The sequence below is a fragment of the Phragmites australis genome, chromosome 15 (assembly GCF_958298935.1).
Source record: "Phragmites australis chromosome 15, lpPhrAust1.1, whole genome shotgun sequence".
Taxonomy (NCBI): Eukaryota; Viridiplantae; Streptophyta; class Magnoliopsida; order Poales; family Poaceae; genus Phragmites; species Phragmites australis.
Genome location: NC_084935.1, coordinates 9,295,789 through 9,307,520, shown reverse-complemented (window position 1 = coordinate 9,307,520; position 11,732 = coordinate 9,295,789). Strand labels below are relative to the sequence as shown.

The 11,732-nt window shown below is 38.9% G+C and overlaps 1 long non-coding RNA gene across 1 annotated transcript; it reads right to left on the bottom strand.

Annotated features, from left to right (window-relative positions):
* Positions 1–6,726: 6,726 nt before the first annotated feature.
* Positions 6,727–7,262, bottom strand: LOC133892048 (uncharacterized). The gene is made up of 3 exons (XR_009904347.1): positions 7,107–7,262; positions 6,920–7,036; positions 6,727–6,834 (listed from the first exon to the last, which is right to left on the bottom strand). It is a non-coding gene; the product is annotated as an uncharacterized LOC133892048 (long non-coding RNA).
* Between the last annotated feature and the right edge of the window lie 4,470 nt (positions 7,263–11,732).

Below are 11,732 nucleotides of genomic sequence, written 5' to 3'. Positions count from 1 at the left end.
TTATTCCCTCCTCGGTGACTCTCCAAATATCTAAACCTTTGACTTGCAAATAACAAGTCATTATAACTTTCCATCGGAGGAAATTAGTGTTGTCAAAGTATGGAGCGCTCTGGGTATCCATTCCAACCCCAGACGCCATAACTCTAGGCGGTTAAACCTATCAAGAGCACAAGCTCTAACACCAAATGTAAGAGATCGATGACGTTCTAAAAGGGGGTGAATTAGGACATTTAAAAATAATTAGCTCCAAAAACTTCACGAGATAAACCTATATCAATTTCTATCAAAATGTGCTCTAAATTTATCTAGTATGTCTACTCAACCGTTCAAAAGAAATTGTAACCTATCTAGAAAGGTAAATTGCAAGTACATAAATACGAAAACGTAAATAAGGTAGAGAGAGCAAACTCGGTGCAAGAGATTTTTATCACGCGGTATCGATGGCATAAACGTCATCCCTAATCCACGTTGGAGTAGCTACCGAGGCTATAGCTCATGGACAACACCCGGTCACGACCCTTGAGTCACAAAGGCCTCAAATGGGTAGAGCTACCAAGCCATAAAGGCAAGGTCTCACCATAAGCCTCCCTTCCAGTCACTTGCCGCGCCGTCTTCACTTTAGAGGTTGAGCCATCAAAGTAAGGGTCTCTGCGTCCCCATACAAGCTTCTTGACGTCGTTCCACATCAAGTTAGATGATCAACAAACTTGAGCCACCAAGACCCAAGGCACTGGCGTACCACTTAGTACACTCTAGGATCACTCCTTGATCCACTCTCTAGGCAACAACACCTAGCAATAACTCTCCCTAGGTCTATTAGCACTAACCACTCTCTAATCTTGTGCTTAGTCGCCTTGGATGATCATTTTTAAGCACTTTGGTGACTTGGATGTCTTCTCAAGTGCATGTGAGCTCCTCTGGACTCCAGCACCCTCAAATGACCGAGTGGAGGAGTATTTATAGCCTTAATCCCACGGACTAGTTGTTGCCCCAACAACTCAACATTACTGTATACACCGAATGATCCGGTGTAGACAATATTGTACTCATTGAACCATCCGGCGTGTACATCATCAAAAAACTAGCGGTTGGAACCCCACTCAAACCTTCTGTGAAAAAACGGATGTTACGGTGTGCTCACCAACTCTATCGTCGGACCATCCGGCGTGCAGATCTTCTCTGCCAACCTAACAATTTCTTCTCTACACAAAACACTCTGGCGTGTAGATCTTCAGGGCACCGGACCATCCGACGGGTATATATTTAGTCTTCCACAGTTGCAACCTCCTCTGGAATAAATGCTCCAGCACAACCCTCCGGCGTGTACAACTCAGAACGTCGAACCATCTGGTGTGTAGCATCTTCGATCTTCTTCTTCTGGAAATGCTCTAGCGTGCACTATCTTCATACGCCGGACCTTCCAGTGTGTACAGTTGCCATGAGTTGAAATACTCCGGCGTGTACAAACTTCTCTACGTTGGATCATCCGGCGTGTGCAATTTTTTTGGAACTTCTCCGATTCAATTAATCTTTGTCCCGGTTTTGGTGACTTCTTCATATATTGCATTCATGAGACCTACTAATACATACACTTGACAAACATGTTAGTCCAATTAACTATGTTATCATTAATCACCAAAATCACATACATACCATAAGAGGGTCATGTTCGCTACACCTTACCCTCCAGCAGCTCCCCCATGATGCGCGTTTGCCCGATCTTCCAAAGGTAAGTAGATTGGTGGAGTTTTGATGTTGATGATTCAAAGGCTATGACTAGAATAGATCAAGAACCATCACAACCACTACACCACTACTCCGTTGTTATCAACCGTACCAAGATGTGGTTGACCTCGTCAAGAAGATTTTTCCTATAAACGAATTGAGAACACAAGCAAGAATAGGTAGATGCAATCTGAATATTGCTAATTACTAATGAAGTACTCGAGTTGGGTTTCAACAACTGGTAAAACTGTTTAAAACAGAATAATCTAAGCTAAATCCGAACCTAAACTATAACGGCTACCATATATATATAGGAGGACATGAGGGAGTCAACCTAGGGTTGTGAAGCTGTGGAAATAGGCGTGCACAACCTGGACTCCGACCTCGGCACGATTACAAAACCTGACAGGGTCCAGAACGGTGATACAACACCTTATTTCTTTGACTCTGATTAAACTATAAGGAATATTTGGTTGAGAATAGATCCATTGGAAAGGGCTCGATATAAGCTTTTCACTAAGTCCAAGAACACCTAAAACGAACTTCGTATGAGAGAGTTATACTTGTTTTACTAACGTATTATCTTGAGACTCAACCACGACCACAACTTCGATCACGGCCACGACTAGAGCTTAGCCTCGAGTCCAAGTAGACTTGGTCTTCGAAGGATGACGTTCGGGTAAGGTTGTGCTGGTTCTCCTACATTCCTAAGCAATAAAACATAATAAGAATTTAGTAGTAATCCATCAAGAAAGCATTAACAGCAAGGGACGAGTTCACCTGGTGGTCTAATTATCATACATGTGCTCTTGTAATTGGACCTTATATGATTTGAGTATTATTGGTAGTATTGACCGTATCCGAAGGAGCTATGAGCACATCACCCCACCTCCATTCCCTTCTCCTAAACCTGCTCTAAGTCTCCATCACCTCGGCCCCCTCCTCGATCTCCATCGGGTTGGCCGGCCACCTCCTCGGCCTCGAGCACCCGCGTGGTTGTGGACATGTGGTTGAGTGCCCTGTGACCTGAGCCATGGCGATGGAAAGTGAGGGAGAGGTGGTGGGTCCTGGAGGCAGAGGGGCTATGATGCAAGGCGAGAGGGAGCACCAAGGCAGGGGCAAGGAAAGAAGGAGCTAGCTATTGGTGCCGGTGCTGGTGGGTCGTCCAGCAGTGCCTGCGGTAGGACCACGACATCTACCACAATTGTGGTCACTAAATCAGGCGAGCATCGATTAGCAGCGCTGCTAGTGAAAGAACACAATTGATATTTGATGGTCGGTTTTTTATTGTATTCTTGCAGTGCAGGCCTCGTTCTTAAATCCTTTGATCAAAGGAGAAAGTTCTTGTATGGGTTGTAGTTTTTTATTTTATTCTTGCAATGCAGAACACAATAGATAGATTAATTATCTTGCAGACTTGTAGTTTCTAGACTATTCTAGGAAAAAAGTAACTCTTTGTATAGAGTGTTCATTGATACTATTGTCCAACAAATTCAGATTTTTGCATGTTGATAAGTGTTAATGTGGTATGTTTTTGTCCCTAATGTGCATACTTAGTAATCTGCACTCTATTTTTCTTCTTGTTTTTACTACTGTTCTTTTGTTAAAACTTGGAAAACATGTGGAAGAGACTGGACAGATGAAGAGTTTTCATTTCTTTCTTTTGAATTGCAGGGACACGAATAGAGCTAAGGGGAAGCTTTGTTTTGGCAGAAAAAGCGGTAAGAAGAAAGGGAAGGTGCGATCGAAGGAAGAGAAAGAAGGTTTTACAGTGACTATGAATTAGATTTTTCACATTGGAGTCCAGTTTATGCTGAGTCAGGGCACAACAACTCTGATAATGAAGATGATGGTGAGTTTCAATCAGTTTCAGCAATTGTGATTTATTATCAACAGTGGATGTTCCATAGCAGTTAGCATCCGTGTGACACATACAGTAGCTGTCTCACCAAATTGTGGAGCAGAACTGGAAACCTTTAGGTGAATAAACAATGAACGAAGATAGAAGTTGTGGAAATCAAATCAGTTCGTAGCACCTAAATCACAATAAGATCTAGTGCCTGACCCTCGCTTAGATGCATACATGGCGAGCTAAGAGCCCATAGCATTCCGGCTATGCATCTTATACACTTATAAAATAGATAAGTTATGATAAATTTAAATGATATTTATTATTTACTTAATTAAACGATCACTATATAAAATTAAATCACGTTCGTCGTTTCAATACTTTTAATATCCTCACCCATAAATCAAAGAATTAACCTCGTTAACTACAAAATTAATCCCTTTATTTGCCTTCTCTACCTATCCACACATCTCCTCGAGCAATACACACCGTGATCTGTCTTAGCTCTCCTTCGAATCCCGACACCATGATAAAGCACATGCATCGATGGGTCCTGTCACTGCATTAAGAAAGGATATGGTATGGATCGGCAACGTCGAGTCATACAAGAGGCTCTCCAAGATCAGCGAGGGGGCCTTCAGCGTTGTCTTGAAGGCACACGACCTCCGCACCGGTGAGGAAGTCACCATCAAGTATGTGGACGTCGGCGGCAAGGTGCTGCAGCGGGAGGTCGCGTTGCTCACGGCGTGTAACGGAAACCCATCAATGCTTTTTCAGTACCGGTTCTATCTACAACCTATTAGTATCGGTTTCAGCTATGAATCGATATTAATTGTACTTTTTCAGTATTAATTACATCTATAATCGACACTAATGTTGTCAAACCCAAATTTATAATCCAATTAGATTTTAGCTCCATCGAACTCCCTTATCTCGTGTCGGCTCTCTCACTCCCTTATCGTCTCTTACTCTCCCTCTGCCTCAGCTCCTCCCTCCTACTCCGCCTCTCTCCCCAGCTCCTCTCTCCTCTCCAAGCTCTAGATCTCTACTCCCTCCGAGCGCGCGCGGCGGCCTCCTCGTCTTGGGAACCAGATGTGACGCGGTGGTGGCAACTCGGGAAGTGAACGGCGCGCCGGCTCAGCAGCGCACTCCGAGGCGCGGGGGAGAAGTAGCGCCCGTGGCATAGCAAGTGTCTGGGGTGGAGGAGCTGCTTTGGTGGCATGGAGGGGAACAGGTGGCGTGGTGGCACTCTCTCTCGACGGTTTGGTGGGCAGCGACGGGTAATTGAGCACCCGGCTGCATCGGTGTGTCATGGCTTGTCCCACATTAGGCCTCTCCGATTGCTTGCTGTGTTTCATCTGATCCTATTTGTAATTAGCTTCTGTTTTTTTGTTACGTGATATTGATCTGACAAGATCCGGCAAGCAAGATGTGCTCCAATTCATCCACTGCGCACAACTTGTTTGTAGAAATGCTTGAGAGAATACAAGCAAGAACCCCTTTTAGCTTGTTCTCTGCAGCCCGGGGCAAGGCGATGATGAATCCTTGCGACAATGGAGACGATGGCCGACGCCCACCGTCAGCAACGCCTCCTCCGCCGCCGCTGGGCAGCGGGCGTGAGAGGAGCCGGCGGCTGGCAGCGGAGCACGCCGGTGGTACCGTCAGCCGAGCTGGCTTGATTTCGAACCGACTCGTTTCTTTTTTTTTACGCGCAATTTATATCATAATTCATATCAGGATTTACTACTTTCATGACAAGCTGAAAGTTCTTGTATCAAACTGAAAGTTCCATGGCAAGCTGAAAGTTCTTGCCACCATCGCCCTTTTCCCTCCTGGCTTGATGCGGCCCATGCTGTAATGCATCCGGTCATGTCGATTGTCTGAAGACCTTCACCTCAAGTGAAAATTATGGTATTGTTCTGATTTTATGGTTTTCCTTCACCTAGCGTTCCATTCTCTGGAAGCTTTATCCTATATATGTCCTACACAGCAAGCAAAAGATTAAAAGATGCAACGTAAACAGGTTTATCTTATTTGGCACTAAGAGATCAGGAAATACATTCATTCCAAATAGGTACCATTGGTGCATTCTAGACAACTTGAACAATTGTAATGAAATATCATAGACTAATTCAAACATTAAATATGGCATATATCATTCCCTTTACACTCTCCTCGCCATACCTCAAAAGGGCCTAACAAATCTGTTTCCTGTAACATGCTTATACTGAAGAAAATTTTGAATGTGATTCTTTGTCAAATATGAATTATGAGTTTTGGATTTGCTTCTTCTAGCTGCAAGGCTGCCTGTCCCTTTCATTAGTTTGCAAAGAGGGTGCTTTTAAGCAGTTCAATATGGCCCTGTCAATCTAAAAAATAGCAAAGAAGCCAAAAGCAGTGGAGAGCTCATCCTTCTACCTCACACCAAGCGTGTAAAATTGCTGACAGCTGACAGGATTCTTCGTGCAATTTTTATACACGTACGTAGATGTACTCCATATCCATTACATTGCATGAAAGCCACGTATTTAAAAATAAAACAATGTGTAAACGGTACAATAGTCATAATAAGCAAAATAAACAGTACAATAGTCATAAGCAAAAATAATAGTACAACTTATTATATCTCATTCCGAAATAATACACTATCTAATACATTTAACAAATTCTCGTACAACTTTAGGGATGTTATCTTTAGATTCATTCCCATTGTATTTCAGCAGGTCAACCAGAAACTTCTTCCTTAGTTCGTGCACATCCTGTCAACGCATTATATTTCATTGTAATTGTCAGAAGAAGTGCATAACCAGATGGCCAATTGCTTAATGTAAACCACAATGCTGTTAAGAACACTCACAGTGCAAATTGGTGGTTGTAGTTGTTTACTATTCCACGCACGCATGAAGTTAATAACAAAAAAACCCGAGTCAAACCTGAAAAAAAATTGTTACATCTACATGAATAATCTAATTGATAGAACCAATGTTGTAAAAAATTTACCAATCTTTTATCTTTGGAACACAAATTGGTAGTATACGACGCCAATCACATATGTCGTCAATCCACGAGGGGTTTGCTACTTCCAGAGCTAGATTCAATTTATTGGAAATTTTAAGAGTTTTAAACAGATAAAAGCATATGGGTTCATGTCCTTTAAACCAATCCGGTATAGGCAGTGGGTCTAATATCGATACACTTCTAGCCACTATGTCGAATGCAAATAGTATAAAATGTCCGTGCTGACATGTTGGCAATAGAATCTGCAAACAATAGTTACTACTATTAGGAGAAACTAAACCACGACACAGATAAACAACGAAACAAAACATACCAACTTAAACGTACCAACTTGCACTGTGAAATATTATACTCCATCCCAGGCCACGTATCAAACTTTTTTGCCAACAAATGGACATCAAGCTTCCTTCGATATTTCGGATGTCGTCCAAAGTCACACAACAACTGTGATAATAAAGAGAGCTCGTAAGATTATGTGCAAACAGAATTATTACATGAATATAATATATTGTACCCAGAACTGTAGGTCCATGTAGTGATATTGTTCGTCCATTAACAGGTTGATCTCGTCACAAGCGAACATCCTCACACCCATATTGAAACAATCCTTGTCCATAGGCTTTTGCACATCCATTATTTCTTGGACCTTTTTTAGGCTTAAGCTAATCGGTTGAGGCTTAGTGCTCCGAATCCATTCTTTCCTATGAAGCAATATATTGCATTAGGTTCAATAATATATTAGAATAATGTATATATGCAATACATATTATATGGAATTAGATAGACGTACTCTAAAGTCTCAGCATGGTCTATAGACATGATAAATTTGCAAAGCTCGCCTACTAACTCAGATGCATTTGTCGGTATGATGGCAATAGGAAGAACATATAGTGACGATTGATCTTCAATTTGATGTGATGTCTTCGAAAATTTGCCACGCTTGGCAGGACTCTCTACAATCACAACATCATTTGAATTTTTTTCTTCTTTGCTGTCATGTTTGGAATATGAACACGCTTTCCTGGTGTTTAGATTCGAGTCCAACAAAATTGCTGCTAGTTTTAGTCTGAAATTCGTCATATCACACTACAAAATTGCAATTAAAATTAATCGGTTACCTGAATATAATATAATATTTAAACATGTCGCAAACCTTTATGATCATGCTTAAAATACCTGAGTCACACTATGAGATAGTGTATCTCCTGTCCAATACTTCATGAAGTTTAGCATGAATAAACCACAAGAGACACTACAGTATTGCAGAAACTTTATACAGTTACTTATTTAATTTAATCAAACAATGAAAGGTAATTATTTCAGCAAGCAACAATGCTTTAGTGTACCCGTCAGTCTGCATTGCATATGAGAATATCTCTATAATAGGCCATGTTCCAACCCTGAGGTCCTGCCACTTGTGATCTTTAAGCTCTTTTAACTGTGATGTAATATTTATTTGTTTATCCAATCCACTTATCTGTTAAATATAAATTGTAGCATCATAGGTAATATAAAAAAAGTCTTCTTAAATTTAATGAAAAAAAAGTATCGAACTTGTAAATTCTTACAGTAAGAGTGAGGTCGTTACGATCCATTGTAGGCCCTAGCGAGTCAAGGACATGTATCTCACATCTTTTGGCGTTCACAACTGCTAGATACCAATGGTATCGTGAGATATTAATTGGAATGAATACCTAAAGCAAACATTTGGCATAAGCATTAGATATAGATATGTTAATATATAAATATAAAATTGATAAATATAGTGTTGATTGTTACCATATCATGCTCCAGATAATTATCCACCCTTTTTTCGATGGTGTCCTGGCTAAGATCTATTTTGTCCACCGTAAGTTTGCCATCACGCTTTAGAATGCTAGAAATGTAAGTATTCTCTAGGAAAACTTTTCCACCAGCCCTATAATGTAGATGCTCTTTAGCCCTTATACAATGGATATATGCGCTTATGACCTGTAGTTACAAGTTATAAATTACGATTAAATTATAGGGTCATGTTATATAACTGATTTATGTAGGTGTACTTACTTCATCATTTAAGAATTCATTAGGCTGTAGAAGGCATTCGAAATGGAACTTGTCTACGAATGCATCATCGATGTCCACAAGTATTCTATTATCAGGTGATGATTTGATGGATTCGACAATGGCAATGTCTTCTTCAGTACAAATATAATCTGTAACAAAACAGATGAATAAGAGACTAATATAGCTAAAGAGAAAAAATAATAAACGTAGTGAAAATATATACCTTGTGGGGCAACTCTAGTTGTATGCGCCTTCTTTGGTTTGTTATGTCGTGATTTAACTTTTGATAGTGTAGAACTCAATGTGTTATTGGTCCCTTCCAATATCTGAACATCGGGGCTTATACCAGCTGATTCTTTCTGATCCTCAAAAGAATCCATCTGTACACACATGCATGTTGAAGGTTTATTATTACGATGTAAAAAATAGTGTGCCATAGCTAGCTGTGTCAATATGATATTTTTATGGCATCATCAATTCGCATCACAATGAAAGAATACCTAATATGCACTACAACAATAGAGAAGGAAAACCGGCGATTAAATATAAGACATAACTTCATATATGTATATATATATATATGTATATATATATATATATATTATATTAAATGTAAGCAAATTTGGTCCTTTTATCAATTTGTTAGATTCTGGAACAACATGCCGAGTAGTCATGTGCAGTTCAAATTCTTGCATGTATCAATCTATGACAGAGTGATAACTGCTAAATACGGAATCAACAAATATTCAAGCACTTTTTTGAAGAATCGTAGTGTGCTGGCATCTGAAACTTGTCCGTTGGGTTTTGGTTGCAAAACTGAAATACAAAGACAGAAAATGGGAGCACATCATGAGGAATACATGTCCTAAGTCTATAAAAAGGTAGCGTTGTGCACATCGACAAAAGCCTGTAGAGATTTTTTTTTAAGTCAACTCACATGGTTTTGTCAAATAGAACTTGGAAACACCAATCCTAAGAACACTACCTTAAAAGAATAACAAAATTGGTGTCCTATCTGCAATAACTTTGTGAAATACAAAAGAGGCGTCCTAACCCAGTAATAAAATTTAAAAAAATATTATGCAACACAGATAAATTGTTTTGGTAGTGTATTCCATATATGTTGTACATGATTATATCTTCCGCAATAGCAAATAAGAACAATGGGACACTTAACATTGATTCCCTAGGCTATGACGTCTGAACTAATCTACACACCAACAATAACTGAGCAAGAGAGAAGAATGAAACAATCTCAAAATACAACCGCTACAGAGAGTGATGATCATACTTACTCATAATACAGAAAACAGAGGAGGAGGCTCCATTGGTTTGTTATTCACAAAGGCAAACGTTAGGGATTCAAATAAATAGACTGCTTTGTATTGCTAAACTTGTAATAATAAATATGTCTGTTCGGTAATCACAAGGCAAACATGAATCACAAGGCTAACATCTAATATCATGGATTGCAGCACAACACCTTCAAGAGGCAGAACAGGTAAATAGATTAACAAACATACCAATATAGAACAGAATATTAAAAGTAATATTAAAAGTAAAACTAAAAAATATATAGATCAGAGTAATGTACTTTTATGAATTTCTTGAAGTCACTCTTTCAGAGTTTTCTTCAATAAAATCTGCATGTAAGAATATTGATTGAAGAAGTGAGCCAAACCCAGATTAAGAAAGGGAGAACTTCAAAGTCTAAATATTTTTGCAACAACTATCTAGACATATCTATCTGAACTCATATCTGAATTCAGAAAAATATATAGTGACAAAACAGGGTGATTAATATAGAAATTTAAATTTCTCAATTTATGGACTGAAATCCAAATGAGAAACAGAGGGACAGAGATTATTGTGAGCAACAAAAGTAATTATGAGCAGGAAACTTTATAGGTTTATTGTTCGGATTGATAGAAAATTATACACATATTTTGAAGGAAAACATCACTGGGAACAATCTCAATGTCATAGAGAATTAAATAGCAGACTAACGAAGGTACAAAAATTGTGCTGAAAACTTTTCTGAACAAACTTACAGCAGGTAATACATGTCCTTAGCCAAGGCAAACTGAACCAATAAGCACTCAACCGAATGATTAACAGACTGTTGCACCTAACAACTACATAACACCCTCAGATTGTCAAAGATCCAGAGTTTAAATACTAACAAGACTACCGGCAAGCCTACACCGCTTAACTTAAAATTCAAAATGAAGAACACATGATAAAAATTTAGATTGCAGTCTAAAATTAAAACCCAAAGAAAACTCACTTACTGCAGGCTAAGTAGCACAAAAGCACACATCGAATTGGTATTAAGAAAACAAAATATGACAAACATACCAATACAGAACAGAATATTAAAAGTAATATAAAAAGTAAAACTAAAAAATATATAGATACACATGCATGTTGAAGGTTTAAAATTATGATGTAAAAAATAGTGTGCCATAGCTAGCTGTGTCAATATGATATTTTTATGGCATCATCAAATCGCATCACAATGAAAGAATACCTAATATGCACTACAACAATAGAGAAGGAAAACCGGCGATTAAATATAAGACATAACTTCATATATGTGTATATATATATATATATATTATTGTCTAAATGTTGCAACCACCTGCATTAATTTTCTCACTAAACTAAATAAGATGCATAAATTTATGAATGGGCAGATAAGAGACTCATGTCTATGATAATTCTAATCTAATACTGGCACTGGCAAGCAAACAATGCCCTACAGCACATCAGCAGAGTGAAGGAAGAAGACACTGGACAAATAGTACCATGCAGGTGCAACTAATGATGACAAATAGAACAAACCATTTAGTTTTAGGTGCACCTAATTACAACATAATACAAATTTCAAACTGCCGGCCATTGACTTTTTGGATTTTTTATTGCAGCATAACGAACATCAAGGCATCACGGTTTAGATATCATTTTAAATTGATTGAAGAATATTGGAATCAATCTCTCTGAATTCCACTTAGCTGATATAAATTGTACTATAGTTCTACCTTCATGCTCATGTTGTCGTGTCTAAATTTGCGACACCCGTTGCAACGCACGA